Consider the following 15,232-nt stretch of genomic DNA (forward strand, 5'->3'; position numbering starts at 1 on the left):
TTGTACACATGTGGTGGCGGCGGTTAGTTCCTTAATTCTTTAGTACGGAAGAAAAACCAACATTTAAGGTACAGCAATCAAAAACTAGCTTTCGTGCAAGTTCACATCTCTAATTAATACTGCATCCTAAATCTGACAGACCAATAAAAATGGAATCTATACTTTCCAAACACTCAAAAAATATACCGCCCCATACATTATGTTCTGAATACAATTTTTCTGAGATTATAATTTCTGCTTGTAAAAAGGAACTGGAATACGTGATGTCAAATATGTGACAATTTCTTTTTACCCATAAAATTTCAATAATAATAATAATAATAAAAAATGTTATTTGCTTTATGTCCCACTAACTACTTTTAGGTTTTCGGAGATGCCGAGGTGCCAGAATTTAGTTCTGCATAAGTTCTTGTTCGTGCCAGTAAATCTACTGATACGAGGCTGATGTATTTGAACACCTTCAAATACCACCGGACTGAGCCAGGATCGAACCTGCCAAGTTGGGGTCAGAAAGCCAGCGCCTCAACCGCCTAAGCCACTCAGCCCGGCCATAAAATTTCATTAAGGTAATAGATGCTAATGAAAGATAAGGAAGCAGTTCACTACACAGGGTGCAAATGCAATCTAAACAACTGATGTTCTTTTCACTTCTTTTTACTATGTAGCCTGCACGATAGACCATCAAATTCTGTTTAATGAGATCTCCTTCATATGGAAGAATGATTTAATTTTCCCAGGCCTTCACTATGATTTTTTCTTTGATTTTTCTTCTGTGGAAGCATTCATTTCTTTGCTCCTCTCATTTTCTCTAGCCATTGTACACATCTGATTAACAAATGAAGTAACGGGGTGATTCAATTTTTGCTTCACAGTCAAATTTAAAATAAGTTATAGAAAGTCAATGGTGGAGGGATGATCAACCCAACTTAAAGAATGTAAATCCCAAAAGTGGTGGTCCAAGGGATCTTGATTTAATTTAGCTGTTAAAAACATAGCCAAATCCTCTGCTCTACAAAATTTCTGATATTTCAAGAGTTTTTTCAATGTTACCCTTGGTGGATGAAAACGTGTTTTCTTTTGTTATGATGCTTTCTAAAAATTTTAGTACACCTGTATTTTGTGTGAGGGAGAATTTTGTACGAGGCATTTTGCAGGCAACATGGAATTAAGTGTATCAGCAAGATTATTGAGGTCTCCAAGTCATAATTTGAAATTAGTTTGGATCTATACCAGAGAATGTCAACTTGGGGCAACTTCAAAGACTGACAAACAAATTCAGAATAGGAGTCAATCTAGAATACTGTAACTGTTGGTAAAATTTGACTGCAAGGTTGGCTTTTCAATTATTTAGTGATAGTGTTGCTAATGCAATTAAATTCTTTAGAGAGATCAAGCCTGAATGTTTTTTTTTTTTTTTTTTTTTTTTACAAAGTTGCTTTACGTCGCACCGACACATATAGGTCTTATGGCGACGATGGGACAGGAAAGGGCTACGAGTGGGAAGGAAGGAGCCGTGGCCTTAATTGAGGTAGAGCACCAGCATTTGCCTGGTGTGAACATGAGAAACCACAGAATACCATCTTCAGGGCTGCCGACAGTGGGGTTCAAACCCACTATCTCCCGAATACTGGATACTGGCTGCACTGAAGCGACTGCAGCTACTGAGCTTGGTAGTCTGAAGGATTTGGTGATAGTGAGAATACAGAACATTTAACAAGAGACCTCAATAATCTTGGAGATACACTCCATGGTGCCTGCAAAAGACCTGTATAAAGATTCTCCCTCACAAATTTGTAAAGTTTGTCAAAGACTCTGATGATGTGATCTTGACCGACGATAGTGATATTGCTGAGATATATAAGGAATACTTCAAGCAGCTCTTCAATTGCGACGAACCTAAAATATTTTTCTAGTTCCAGTTCCCAACCACAGCTGACTCAGATTAACTACCACCAACTCGGGATGAGACCCAAGATCCAAATCAAACGGCTTAAGAAGAGCCCAGATGAAGACTGAATACAGGCAGAGATGATCCAGGAAGGAGGAGAAATTTCAAGAAAGAACACAGCATCTAGATTAATCAACTTGAACCATCCTTTAACGGCAGTCAAGTGCCGTATTTTCATGCAATTTATGCACAATTTAAAACCTTTATCACCTTTGTAACTATTCTTCATCTTCAACTTTTAACTTTATAGCATCAAATCACAATATTAAAATCTGTCTAATTTTAACTCTTACATGTTTCTTATTAATGTTTACAGCATATGTAAATTGTTTATGGACCTTTTGATATGTTGTGTAATTTGTGTTATTGGCTGATGATGACCTTGACCTTAGGTCGAAACTAGTAACAAATAAAAGTTTTACTTGTAGTGTAAACCGCATTGCAAAAATTTTGTATTGAAAAGGTGGAACTATTAAACTTTTTTAATTATCTGTGTAATCACAGTTCAATACTGACCAATCAACATGAAGTTTATAGCCCATAAAGATAGATATACCAATAGAATGTATCGTTCTATATATGAGATTTTTTTATTTACGGAGAAAAATATCACACGAGAACACGTTTACTAATTTCTAAACAACTTTACTGTCACTACGAAACTTATCCTAGTCTCGTCAATCTCTCTTTTTAAACACCACAGTGCTAACTTTTTACTATCTCCTGCCAGATCGAAAACAATTGCTCCTCTCAAACAATCTACAAAGAAAATATACATGTTTCACACCAGAGATCTAATGGTGCTGTTTCCTGACGCCATATTGGAAGTCTGTGTGTCCGTACGTCTGTTGCTATGTTAAGCAGGATAAGCATATGTACGTTATACATCCAGGGACACAAAAAATAAATATATTAACATAATACTTTTGACTCATCGTAAAACTTCAAAATACGATTATTGAAGGTTTTTTGGCCTCCACGGTATGCACTAGCCAGCGTATTGGTAGGTGTGCTAGGTACCAACTGATGAGCCCACCCTAGCACATGAGGGCGAAACGCTGGCAACCAAGAATGAGTTAGCTGGAAAATTTGTAATGTCCAATAACGGACCATTTATATTGGTATTATAAATTTACTCATTCAGGACAAATATTTCAGATTCTCTGTGGGAATCAACATCTATGTCAAGGTTTAATCATACTTAGGATATCTGTCCTACGACAATTATCCCCCCTAAAACCTTCAATACTCATCCCGGACCTTCCCTTCTCCAGGTCCCAAATTACATCTAGGCGTCTTGATATCTATGTCTTCAGCTATTCCATCCTCCAGAACAGGCATCGGTGCATGTTGACCCTCTCCGGAGTTCGCACTCTTCCGGGACCCCCCAGAGAGTGCCCACTCCGGTCCCTCCGCTCTTCTGTAGGGGTCGAGATAACACCTTCTCCTTGAGAAACCTCACTGCCATTTCAGTCGTCTTTTTTCTTTTTCTTGGAAGATTCACCTGTTGTATCTTCTGAGCTTTTCTCCCCATCCTTCTCGCTTTTTTTCTTATTTTCAGCTGTTTTACTATCTGATTGATCCTTCTCTCCAGATGCCTTTTTGACCCTTGCTTCTTTTTCAGCCTTTTTCTTGCCAACTGTTTCTGATGAAGTCTCTCAGCCTCTTTTCTAAGAAATCTATCTTCACGATAATGTACATATCGCCGTAAGTGTGACCTTGAGTGATAATGGATGGTTAGAACTCTCTCTTGTTCATCATACCATGACAAGTAGGTACAACACCAATCATAGTAATACACCCCCACCTTCCGGGCCTTTAGATCTGGGTTTGATTTCCTTCTCTTCTTCTCCCCCAGTTTTCTTTTCAGCTTTTTCATCTCCTCTGCTTTCTCCTTCCTCACCATCAACAGAACCTACTGAATCAAGAATCATAAAATTGACAAGGTTGAGCTCCTTTTCATCATCCTTTCCACCACTCTCTTCATCGTCACTCTTGGATTTGTCAGCCAAGAGAGCCTTGAAATTGATGTGATCCAAGGAACACAGATGATATTCATAAGATATTAGTGTATTGAATCTTTGTTTACACACCTGGCAATATGGATTCAAGAATTTCACCATATTCTCATGGTCCTCAGAAGTCATGTATGCTGATTTGGGCTGCTTGTAATTGAGCTTACAAATGGCACAGAACTTCGTTCTATCAGACAGTGTATGCCGGAACTCTTCCGTTTCCTCTAGAATGCGTTGCTTTTGACGATTTGTACGCATTCGCTGCAAGGTCTGCTTATGTAAAAATGACTGTTTCCTCATGGTATTTATGTGTTTAGATTAATAAAGGTGCATTTTGTACTCCTGTATTGTGTCTCATTGTATTAAGCAATGAGGACAGGACAGATCATTCACAGGTTTCTTTCGTTGACCTTCTTCAGTTGTAGAATGAGCATCAAACTTGATCTTTTGCATTGTTAGCCTCTGAAATGGTTTTCTCTTCACCTTTCTTCTTCTTGACTTTGTTTTCCAAGGTGTGCATATCACTTACTACTTTATCTACATCTAATTCTACGCTGTTGCTTTTGTCATTAATTTTTGAAATATCCTCTTTTAGATCTTTAACCCAGGAATCAATTTGGCCTTTTATCTCTTGAGACTGGGCCTTGATTTTCCCTTTGAGTTTTTCAGATTGTGTCCCGATCAAAGTAGTTAATTGCGTAAGCATAATGCCTACCCGGTCGTTGGCTTCCTTCTCCGAGATGACTTCAAAATCAAAACTGCCCGGGTCTTCCTCGTTTTCTATCAGATCCTGGCGCAGCCTCTCTTGTAGTTCTGCCTTGCTCCCAGCCATCGGTAACACTCGGGATGCCAACGCCTTTCATAAAATCACTACCGTCATTTGATCAATCTTCATCGTTAAGTTTCGAAAATCCTGTCACGGTCGCCAATTTATCGTTCTCTATATGCAATATTTTTATTTTACGGAGAAAAATATCACACGAGAACACATTTACTAATTTCTAAACAACTTTAGTGTCACTACGAAACTTATCCTACTCTCGTCAATCTCTCTTTTTAAACACCACAGTGCTAACTTTTTTACTATCTCCTGCCGGATCAAAAACAATCGCTCCTCTCAAACAATCTACAAAGAAAATATACATGTTTCACACCAGAGACTTGATGCCATATTGGAAGTCTGTGTGTCCGTACGTCCGTTGCTACGTTAAGCAGGATAAGCATATGTACGTTATACGTCCAGGGACAAGAAACATAAATATATTAACATAATATCAAAAAAGGCTTTCACGGCCGCAGATCTTATAATCACAGCAATAGAACCAGCTTTTGGGTGGTTAGGCCGTGTGCATAATGCAGAGTTTCGTCCAGACGTGCCATTTGGACTCATTTGGACGAAACTCTGCATTATGCACACGGCCTAACCACCCAAAAGCTGGTTCTATTGCTGTGATTATAAGATCTGCGGCCGTGAAAGCCTTTTTTGATGTTGTATCTCCAATGGGGGAGCATTTTTTTTTGAACGGAGAAATCTTTTCTCCTTTAGCAGGTTAGCAAACTTGATTTGCTAACTCGGCGGGGCCACACAGTTTGGTCTGCCTCTGCTATGCAGAGTCCTGGAGGGGCGTGCCATTCCAGCTGATGAGTCCAAATGGCACGTCTGGACGAAACTCTGCATTATGCACACGGCCTAACCACCCAAAAGCTGGTTCTATTGCTGTGATTATATTAACATAATACTTTCGACTCATCGTAAAACTTCAAAATACGATTATTGAAGGTTTTATCATAATTAGGATATCTGTCCTACGACAAATGGAAAATGGCTCTGATCTGTCCATCCACAAGAAATTGAAACGTGGTAACTACCGTAAACTGGGGCTACTTTGGGAATGGGGGGGTAAAATTGGGACAGCGACACTACTGTGTGGTTTTAAATATCCCGTGGTCACCACGTGTGAGACAGTGTATTGTCTGAGATCTTTTGAAGCTTTGTTCTTTGTTGCCATCTATCGGCCATACCCAGATTCTCTGTGAACAACCTGTGCTAAACAGCAGCCATTTTTACCTTGGTGTCAGTTTTGACAAGTGATAAGTGTGCTGCAAACTTTCACGTATGACAGTGGAACTATATTTGTACCACGAAAGACAGGTAACTACAACAAATTATACAGGCTTTGGCTATCATTTCTATCATCTGAGACGGTCCCAAAGTTACCTCACACAAACGTTTTAACTAATTATTATTATTATCTCTTTTGTTTTAGGAACCCTGAAAGTATGGTACGGAAATATACACGAGCCCTAGGGTCAAGGGCATACAAAAATTATTATACCGATGATAGTTTGGAAGAGGCTATTAATGCAATTAAGACAAAAACCCTAATGTACCAGAAGGTGTCTCAAAAGTACAGAATCCCCCCCAAAAAAAACACTTCTACTAAAAGTCAAGGAAAGGCACGGTGGAACAGTTGGCAAGCAGTGTGTATTTACAGATGCAGAAGATGAACGGTTTGTTTCCCATACCATAGCTTTGTCACATTTTGGATTCCCTACGCGGACATTTGACTTTCGATGTACCGTGAAAGTGTACCTTGACAGATGTAGTAGGAAGGAACCCAGATTTTAAAAACAACCTACCAGGATTAGACTGGGCTAGGCATTTTATGCAAAGGTACAATGCTGTTTTGACGCAGAGGGTGGCGAAAAACATCACACATACAAGAGCGGCAAATGACGAAGAAATCTTGAATGCCTTCTTTAATAATTTGGAGAAAGAGTTGGAGGGTGTTCCACCTGAGAATGTGTGTAACTACGATGAGACAAATTTAGCTGATGATCTGGGGTCTTCAAAAATTGTTACCAAAAGAGGAACAAAATATCCCGAACTCGTCAAGGGCATGCACTTCCCTAATGGTATGTGGGAATGCAGTGGGAGCACTCGCCCCCTTTACGTAAACTATCTTGTAATAAACTACAAAGCCGAAATAATGTGGGACACATGGACGGAAAACGGACCACCGGGAGCCAGGTACAACAGGACCGAGAGTGGGTGGTTCAACAGCGAATGCTTTGAGGACTGGTTTATCCAATTACTCCTTGCTCTTCCGCCGAACACCACCCACCTTCTGCAACCACTCAACATCGCGTACTTTCGCCCATTAAAATTACAGCAGCGGAAGATACTCGGGCTGAAGTGGTGATTGGAAGGTGGGGGGGCGAGGGGGGAAGAGAAGCCCTTGTGGAGAAAACATTACAGTTTTATTCCATTTTAGCCGGCTGAAACGAGGAATTAGAGGAATTATTAAAACAAGCAATTTGAACAAGCCCTGTTGTCTTGAAACATACTGTAATTATTTCCTTTATTTTCTTTAGATGAACCGATTTGTGTAGCACCACACCAAGTAGAGGAGATTTTGTGTGTGCTGTGAGGAAGGGTAGCAGGGGTACATTTTTTGCCAAGGTCATGGCACTGAGGTATGATTCACCTGCTAGCCGCGCGCATTCGTCAGTCTGGTAGTCTCTTTAGTGTCTGTTAGTTTTCAGTGTGTTGTCAAATACTCAATTATTTTTAACTGAATAATCATGCCGTACTTCTATTCAATCGTAATACCTTTGTAATATCATTCCTTTGGTGAAAGTTTTATTGTATAGTATTGAATCAAATCTCAAAAATCTATTATTACTGCACTTAAGTTGGTAAACTGATAACCTTTACCTCTCTGACGAAATTTGCTCAGAGAGCATAAAAAAATTACCATTACTATTTTTTTTCAGTTGTGATGTTTATATTCCCATCCCCTCCAAACATTACCTCGCCCCCATGCCCCATCTGCTATATCCCACAAACCCGGGTACTTTTTGTTGCCTGTACATTTTTTGCCCCCAATTCCTATTCCCAATCGCCGCTACTGTACTTGGGGATTGGAAAGAGACGGCAGCTGCCAGCAGGTGCAGCTCTGTGCCCAAGGACCGATTTCCGACCTTGCTGAAGAAGCTGTGGGAAACCGTTACCTCAAAGGGAGATAATTTGAAAGCAGGCTTCCGAAAAACCGGCGTCTACCTCTTGAATCACCAAATGGTCCTGGAAAGGCTTCCATCATTAATGATGGCCCAGGAATCAGAGCTCAATGCAGTCATCGGTGAGACCTTTATGGATCACCTTCTGCAGAAGAGAGGAAGCAACGCAGAAACATCAAATGGTGAGGTGTAAAAAGGTTAATGTTCCAGCAGAAAAAAGCATTTATGTAGAAAATGTTCCAGGAAGGCCGAGCCATCCACTAAAAAAAAAAAGAACTACAACTGCATGACTAGCTCCTCCCCTGGGAAAGAAGGAACGGAGAACAGAGAGGACACAGACAGCAGGACTGATGAGAGCTCTTCACCTGTACCTTATGCAGAATCAGATGACAGCATAACCTTGGACGTCGAGGAAGAAGATAGGCCCAAAGGCGCTGATGAGTCTTCACTAAACCGCTTGCTCACGCCCCACGAGGATTTTTTTTTTTTTTTTTTTGCCAGTTGCTTTACATCGCGCCGACACAGATAGGTCTTATGGCGACGATTGGACGGGAAAGGGCTAGGAGTGGGAAGGAAGCGGCCATGGCCTTAATTAAGGTACAGCCCCAGCATTTGTCTGGTGTGCCCACAAGGTTCTAACAGAACATGTGGGCGAGGGGAGGTATGTACTTTTTACATACGAAGGTGAACTGTATCTGGGGATGGATCACAAAAACAACAATGAAGGACTTCATGATCTCCTCCATGTCAAAATCCAGAAACAAGTTTAAGTGGCCCCAGAAAGAAGATCTTCTAGAATATCCTACAGAGGATGTCGTACAAATAATCAACCCACCCGAGCAAGTTGGTTGTCGAGGTATTTTTTATGTTAAGGAATTGGGACAGTATGCGCAGGACTGAATTTTATCACATGATCCTTTATTTTTGCTGATTTGCAGGATATTTAAAATGATTTTATGTCTGTATATTTGCTTTATATGAAGCCTTTGTTGAGGTTAAACGTGGGTTTGTCAATTTCTTTAATGTATTTAATCTTTTAATTTTTCCATAATTTTTACATTACTATTACTGCACATCACTGAAGTGGAGGCAATCCAAAAATAATGTTTGACTGGTAGCTGTTGTCTAGTGATATTCAGCGCGCAGAGTTATGTTTAAACCTAATTTTATTGCCCCTAATATAAACTCCAGCACAATAATTGATATACCAAATTGTTCATGAAAGACTGGACATTCCACCTATTCAATACAATAATACTTAGTAATACAAGGTTGCATCATAAGTCAATCACAAATGGTACCGGTTTCAACCCCAGATTTGGATCATCATCAGCTGATCGTTCGAAAGGTATAAGATAAAAGCAATGCAAAGATGAATAACAGGTAACATAGAAGAAATAAAGATTTTTCAAGACGAAAGTTTGTGTGGAGCTATATAACACTTGAGTATAAAGCACTAGGTTTTAAATGCCCAAACATCAAATGAGACAATGGAAATCTTAAAGCACATTATAATGTAAACATTTGACACATTGTTCCACTTATAAAACTTGAAAGCAATAGGAAAAAACGTCGCTCATAGTTCTGAGTGCAAGGTATCGGCGACCGACATTGCAGCCCTGGTGGTACATCCCTCTCCACTTGACTCACCTCGCGCGGCTTGCTGCTGTATATCAGATAGGTGAGGGGACCGAGAGGACCGAGAGGACCGAGGGGACAGGTTTGCAAAGCTTCGGCCTGTCAGATCACCACTGCTAACTAGGCAGAGAGTGTAACCATGCGTTCCTTATCACATGTGCTTCCTCACCGCATAATTCTGACTTAATTATATAGATAACAGAACGCTAGTATTTAATTTTCACTCCCGTCTAATTCTACATCATTGTAGGAAGACACTGCAGTGTCTGTTGTTATAGGAGTAGTATAATTTTCTTTCTTATACGTAGATCCGCTAAAATGAAATGTAATCTTTCAGGTTCAGTATTCTCTTTTGTTGTTTGGAACCGAACCCATGATCATGGGTCGGACACAACCACTGATTTACCGAGAAAGCTAACAAACCAGTGAATGACGTGTGGGACCGCCTGCAAACCTGTAAAATTCCACATGTTGATTTGATAATAATTTTCTTTTGCTAGTGGTTTTACGTCGCACCAACACAGATAGGCCTTATGGCAACGATGGGATAGCAAAGGCCTAGGAGTTGGTAAGAAGCAGCCATGGCCTTAATTAAGGCACAAACCCGGCATTTGCCTGGTGTGAAAATGGGAAACCACGGAAAACCATCTTCAGGGCTGCCAACAGTGGGATTCGAACCCATCATCTCCCGGATGAAAGCTCACTGCCGCGCGCCTCTAACCGCATGGCCAACTCGCCCGGAAATAATAATAATAATAATAATAATAATAATAATAATAATAATAATAATAATAATAATAATAATAATAATGTGGTGCATAGCCTCTGGAAAGGCTTGGTGGTGACCCAATGAAGATGTCATAAATACCCAGTTCTGAAGCGAGGGGAATTAAGAGTACGAGGAGGTTGATTCCGAGAGTTGAACTGGGGCCATCGGACCAAAGGAAAACATTCTACCAATTTAGCCATAAAGAAGGACTTTAATTTGTTAAACCTGCAGCTACCATTTCCACTGAACAGGTGTTGAGTATTGGCAGTGGCACAAGCCAGGGCAGTGAGTTTTGAAACGGCATCGACGGCACAGCAAGCTACTCCGGTGGCTTGACGTTCACTAAACCAACTATCGAAAAGGAGTAACCTAAGTCTAGTGGTAGGCCACGTCTTGATCACAGCATACGCCACTGATGTCTTTAAAATCTTGATGTGAAGATGAATTAATAGCATGATGTTAAATCTTATAATCATATGTTTGATATATTAAGATGCAAATAGCTAGTTGTCTTGTTATGCAGAAAAGTTGAAATTAAACACCATTGTGAAGAGAAATAAGTAAAACAGAGTGCAATAATGGAACAATTGAGAATCACAGTTGACAAACAAAGGTATCTTTAAGATAAATGCTCGAGTAGTTCTTGAGGTGGAGAAGAGATCATTTTGAAGGTTATATTGTTCTGAACCATGGTTGATTTTATTTCCCAGTTCGATGAGGAAATAGAAAGACATAATGAGAGTAATGAAAGCCAATTTAGGTGAGGGAAAGATTTGAAAGGCAATGAATTGATCGAGAAAAATATAATATATAACTCACATTCCCAGAGTGATACAGTGAGGGGCTGAATTTGGAAATGTCTAAGAGAGCAGAAAGAGAAAGACAAGAAAGGGAGAGGGTAAGGAGAAGGTGGGGAAGAGGAAAAGGAGGAAAGGGGAGTGAATTTAAGTCGGGCAGGTGGATGAGATAATGGGGGTAAAAGACATGGATGGGTACTATGCAAGGCGTGGAAAATCGAATTTGAGTTTAAAGATTTAACACTTTTAAAAATTAAGATAAGGTAATCAAAAAGAATACTTCGTTTCTCTGAAATATCATTTAAATTTAAATTAGGATTAAAATACTCGTCAAGATGAATGTAAGAATTTTCGGTCGTGTTAAATAGGGGGCCTTTGATTATTATTTCAAGTATTTGCATGTCCTGTTCTGAAACCAAACCAAACCCCATGGCACTACAGCCCTTGAAGGGCTTGAAGGCCCTTGAAGCGACCGCTGCTCAGCCCAAAGGCCTGCAGATTACGAGGTGTCATGTGTTCAGCACGACAAATCCCCTGGGCCTTTATTCTTGGCTTTCTAGACCAGGGCCGCTATCACACCGTCAGATAGCTCCTCAATTCTAATCATGTAGGCTGAGTGGACCTCGAACCAGCCCTCAGGTCCAGATAAAAATCCCTGACCTGGCCGGGAATCGAACCTGGGGCGTCCAGGTAAGAGGCAGGCACGCTACCCCTACACCACAGGGCTGGCCATGTCCTGTTCTATGTTGGTGAAATTATGAATCATGTATATGCTGTCCTACTGCAGAGAATCTATTATATTTTAAAGCGTTAACATGTTCTGAATATCTAATAGTAAAATTACGCCTAGTCTGGATGACATACGAAGAACTGCAGTTGTTGCATTTAAATCTGTAAACCGCGGATTTTGAAAAAACATTAGATTTGTTCACCAAGATAGAGTTATGTAAGATATCTACATTCCTGTTGTTAGTTCTAAAAGTTATTTTTACTTATGCTTTTTGAAGATGTTGACGACTTTATAAACATCTTTATTAAAAGTAAAAGTGGAAAATGCGGAGGCAATGAGTGTTTCTTTCGTTAAAGTGGTTGGGATGGTGCTTGAATGTGTTAATTATTCATTCTATGAAAAAGTTGTTATAGCTGTTGAATTTAGCAATAGCACAGATAGTATTCAGTTTGTTTCTTAAATCTTTCTTAGACATAGGAATATTAAAGGCACGAAAGACTAGGCTGTTGTAAGTTGCACGTTTGTGTGAATTTTCTAAAAATTTTGTAGGATAAAGAGGAAGGATGTCTGTTAATGGTTAAATCTAAAAAATTTTAAGCTTTGTTAGTTTCAGATTTGAGAGTAAATTTAATATGAGAGTCAATGTTGTTGAGAAGAAGTGTAGAAGCCACGTTAGTAATTTCTTCATTCATAATAACTAGCGTATCATCAACATATGTGGCCCAAAAGAGGATATTAATTGTTGTATGTCCTCCGCTCTCTCCGCTCAGCGCCAGCCAGCCGCACGCACGCAAGCGTGGAGATTTCGAGACTCGACGCGCAGCCTTCAGTGCGCGTGCCTGTACCGTCGAGTGCTGTATAAAAGGAGCTCCCTGTCTGCCACTCTCCAGGATTCTCCCCGGTGTCCTGCTCCAGAATACACTGTACGTCGAACACGGAGGCTACTCCTCTTAAAAATGTGTCTCGACCAGGTGGACGGAATTCTGGTAGTATGAGGTTTCACCTCAGGTCACTGTTCCAAGTTCCCGTTCCTTCATCCAAGTCGAGCCCCGATGCTGTACTCTACACATCCCCAATCTCACTCAGGCTCCGACACACACACATTAGATTCTCTAATCGTGTACTTAGCTTTCCTTCAGTGCAAGCTCATAAACTCAAACACTGTATGTTAGAAGGAACTCTCTTCACTAATCTATGCAAGCGAAACTGATAGTTTTCGACTATCACGAACTGAACATTCCTACGAACTATCTTTTCAAGATAGAAGCTAGTGTAAATACATTCCAAGTGTATATAGTGTACAGAACAGAAACTCTCTCAAGCTTAATCATCTACTTTGCTTCAAGACAATTTTATGTTTATTCTTGTAAATTTCTATGCGAAGCAAATAAACAAGTTGTGTTCTGGTAAACCTTATCCTGTTTACAACACAACTCATTGGCGACGAGGTAAGAAAGAAAAAACTACGTGCTATCTGCCACCAACTCATTCGCAACGAGGTACAAAACTGTGCGCAATCTGTCACCAACACATTGGCGACGAAGTACAACAGTGGTCAGTGTGTCGCCCACTCATTCGCAAAGAGGTACAAAACTGCTTACATTCTGTCGTCAACTCATTCGCGACAAGGACACAGACTCTTACAGTGTATCGTCAACTCATTGGCAAAGTGACACTATACTCCGTAACTATCACCATTCCACATTGGAACCTGTACGGACTCTACCAGCAGTTAGCCTTTTCTACAGTGCGCCTATTAGCCTACTTCGAACTACGGACAGTCCGCCTACATTCCAAGGCTCTCTATCTCTCTCTCGCTCACAGCACCTGTCTGCCACGTTTCAGCTTGTGTGCTCTCTCACACTCTCCCAGCTGTTCCGGTGAAGGTCTCGCCTCAAGCCAGCTCAGTACAAGCTGCTCCACAAGTTCTGTTCTCTCACGCCTCTCAACATGGCTACAGCCGAGCAACTCGCGGCCGTATTGCAGGCTCTCCAACAGCAGCAACAGCAATTCCTGCAGCAGCAACAAGCAGCATTGCTCACAGCTATTCAAGCTCTTTCTGTTTCTACACAGCCCTCAGCAATTCCTCTGTTCTCTGCTTTTGATCTGGCTAAGGAAGAATGGTCAGTCTATTTAGCCTGCCTACAGCAGCATTTTATATGCCATTCCATCACGGATGACAAGCGCCAACGTGCTCTATTTCTCAGTTCAGTTGGCAATGCTACATGCGAATTACTACAAAAATTAAGTCCAGAGGAGCAACTCTCTGAAGTGCCGTTCGCACAGCTCTTGGCCCGTATCACTGAACACTATGCTAAAGCCCCACACATAGTGGCCACTCGCTGCAAATTTTTTCGGAGCAGAAAGCAACCGCATCAGACTCATGCTGAGTGGATAGCAGAATTAAGAGGTCTAGCTAAACCCTGCCAGTTTATATGTTCCAAGGACGGTTGTGGTACGCCCTATACCGATTCCCTCATTCGGGATATGGTCATTCTGCATACTCCTGAGGACAAAGTTCGTTTTGACGCTGTCAAGAAGAGTAACCCTTCTTTAGAAGACGTCCAGTGTATTGCTACGGTATACGAACTTACTACTAAAACTGCCGCAGAAATAGCTTCTAAACACGAAATCGCTCAAGTCTCTACTCCAGCCCGCCAGTCATCTGCTACCTTGAACCGCGCAGCCAAGTCGCTCTCTGCTAAGCATTCTCGCCCGGTTCCCGCTCGTTCTTCTCCAAGGAAGCCCACTTCTAAGAGCAAGTCGCAACTCCTGCCTTCCTGCAGAGGATGTTTCAAACATCATGAATGTCGTGCATATCGTTTTTTCAAAGCCACTTGTGAAAGATGTCATAAAGTAGGACACATCACGACTGTATGTCAGAGTTTGCTCCGCCCTGCTAAGACTCCTGCAGCGCGCCCGAAGCATATACAGCCCCGACAGGACATGGAAGTTGATCAGATTAATCTTATTCTTCCTACCAAGAATTCTCACAAGATCATCATTCCTCTATCATTCTCTGATCGCTCTATCGATTTTCAGTTAGACACTGGATCACCTGTCTCTATCATTAACCTGGCTACATATCACGACTTAGGTTCACCTTCATGCTGTCCAGCTGACATCCAGCTTGTTACATTAAACAAACGGAAGATTGACATTAAAGGCCAAATCACACTTCCAGCCAGTTATAAAGGAATTCAGAAGGTCATTCCACTACTTGTAGTCAACAACTACACCGCATCGAACATTATGGGCATGGATCTCTTTAATTTATTCGGCTTCCAGATTCATGACATCAACGTAGTATCTACT

The 15,232-nt window shown here is 40.9% G+C and overlaps 1 protein-coding gene across 1 annotated transcript in view; it reads right to left on the bottom strand.

The window, feature by feature from the left end:
• Window positions 1–15,232, bottom strand: part of sds22 (protein phosphatase 1 regulatory subunit sds22) — a 214,026-nt gene that overhangs the window by 51,622 nt on the left and 147,172 nt on the right. The window lies entirely within an intron of this gene.

The sequence above is a fragment of the Anabrus simplex genome, chromosome 1 (assembly GCF_040414725.1).
Source record: "Anabrus simplex isolate iqAnaSimp1 chromosome 1, ASM4041472v1, whole genome shotgun sequence".
Classification (NCBI taxonomy): Eukaryota; Metazoa; Arthropoda; class Insecta; order Orthoptera; family Tettigoniidae; genus Anabrus; species Anabrus simplex.